The sequence below is a fragment of the Monodon monoceros genome, unplaced genomic scaffold (assembly GCF_005190385.1).
Source record: "Monodon monoceros isolate NGI ecotype Baffin Bay Population unplaced genomic scaffold, NGI_Narwhal_1 Super_Scaffold_12, whole genome shotgun sequence".
Taxonomy (NCBI): domain Eukaryota; kingdom Metazoa; phylum Chordata; class Mammalia; order Artiodactyla; family Monodontidae; genus Monodon; species Monodon monoceros.
The window spans coordinates 98615474-98617773 of record NW_021703768.1 but is presented as its reverse complement, the minus strand read 5'-3'; the positions used below and the strand labels follow the sequence as shown (position 1 = coordinate 98617773).

The window sequence follows — 2300 nt, the reverse complement described above, 5'->3', positions numbered from 1 at the left end:
GTGTGACTTACATGCAATAAAAAAGCACCTATTTTAAGTTTGCAGTTTGGTGACCTTGTCAAATGTATACACCCATATGATCATCAACCCTATCAGGATACAGAATATTTCCATCACCCCCCAAATTTTCCTTGTATCCATTTGCATTTTACCCACCCTCACCTCTGGCCTAGGCAACAACTGATATGTTATCAGTTGTTGCCTAGGCCAGAGATTACTATAGATTAGGTTTACCTCTTCTGTAATAGTATATACATGGGTTCATATGGTATGTGTTCTTTTGTGTCCTAGGTAGCTCAGCACATTTTTTGAGATTCGTCAAAGTTGTGTGTCTAGTAGTTTGTTTCTTTTTATTGTTTGGATATACCACAATTTGTTTAAGAAAATATCAAAGAAAATCTTTGTGATCTTAGAAGATAAAACTACTAAATAGGCTATAATAAAAAATTAACACCATCATGATGAACTGCCCAAAATTAATGTATTAAATAACTTAGAGCCCAGGGAGATGATGCTAGGAAATCTACCAAATAAACCATCTAGTCTAAAAATCATATAATCATGAGGAAGTATACTTATAAGTCCATTCTTCAATGGGGAAGTACTAAGGTTCAGTAATTAGTTTAAACATAATAAGTACATAAATAGTGAGTTTGGGGGAAAAAAGATTGTTTTCTGGGATAATCACACATAGGTGACAAGCTAAAAATGGCATAAAGTCCATTGAAATTGGTTACATAAAATTACAAGGTATCTGAGGCATCTGCATTCGAGACAATATTCTCCTCCAGTTAAGGAATGGAAAATTAGACATAGGGTATTTCCAAGTAATGTAGTCAATACTACTGTAGTATTAAGTGGACAGGAAGTCCTGCTTTTAAACTGAAATTGCTCCTATTAGCTTTAATAACTGATGTGAGTGCTTTTAAAGTCTGGATAACCACTAAGGATTCATTTCCACAATATGCCTCCATTTAATGTGAAATCAGATGGAAGGTGTCCCAAACAACTGTTCAGTTTCTTTTTTTCAGTTATTCATTAATTAATTTTATTTTTTGTTCCACCTGTTGAATGTGCTCTTTGAAAAAGACTTTGTATGTTCCATTGTTTGGTGAATTCTTCTATAAATTTCAGGTATGTCCTGCTGGTTGATATTTTATTCACATCTTTTATATCCTTAGTAATTTTCTGCAGAAATTTCAACTGTAATGTGGATTTGTCTAATTTTGCTTGCAGATTTTTCTCAGTTTTTGCTTCATAGATTTATGAATCTCTGGTATTAGTTTCACAGGGATTCAGAATTGACACTTTCATTTTTATGAAATTCCCCTTCTCATCTTTGTCAATATTCCTGGTTGTGAGGACTTCTCTGTATATTTTCCCATTCTCTTACTGTTGGACTATCTGTAACTCCATATTTAAAATGCACTTCCTCTAGATGATGTAAAATTGGATTTAGCACTTAAATCCAGTGTAATATTCTTTGGCTTTTTTTTAGAAAGTTTAGAGCATTTATAATTAATCTAATGATTTACATGGTTGTTTCTAAGTGTACCATCCAGCTATTTGTTTTCAATTTGTCCTATATGTACACTTTTTTGAGTTTTATGGTTTTATTAACACGAATACAATGTGCACACAAGCTGTCTCTTCATTTTCTTCACTGTGCAGCCTGGCATTGGGATTGGTGACTGACAGCTGGCTAGGCTGCTCTTTCCACTATGGCTCTGTGGTTCTTAGAGGAGACGATGTGAGAAATCACAGCCCAGTAATATATGCTCCACATCAGCAGCATTTCAAGCTCCCTGACACTGTGGACAGAAACTTTCAGAAGTCACTGGTCAACAAGTGCTTTGTTTTCTTGCTGTTCCAGTAACCAAATTTGAACATCAAAATCTGGCCCCTGAATCTCCTGCGCACCCTATTGTCATGGCCCTGGGCTTCTGCCAGTTCTGCTTTATTATGACATATCAGTCTGACTGGTGCTGGATGGATTTCTTGGTTCTCTTTTTGATCTGTGGCTTCATGAGAGGTCTGAGGGCGGCCATGATGCTGAGGAGGATGTGTCACATATATGTTTTGTTCTCCAACCCTGCATTCTTTATGACGATTTAAATATTTTCAATATTCAATTTTTCTTTACCATGGTCTTACTAGCTATAACTTTTAAGTTTATGCAGTAGGAGCTCTAGGGTTTGCAATATGCATCTTATCACAGTCTTTCTTCAAGTAACATCATGCCTCTTGGGTTTTAATGTAAGAAATGTATAACAGTATATTTCTATTATGCCCTCCTCTTC

At 35.3% G+C, this 2300-nt stretch overlaps 1 pseudogene; it reads right to left on the bottom strand.

Moving 5' to 3' along the window:
- Positions 1-1605: 1605 nt before the first annotated feature.
- On the bottom strand, positions 1606-2048 carry LOC114892116 (annotated as a pseudogene).
- Between the last annotated feature and the right edge of the window lie 252 nt (positions 2049-2300).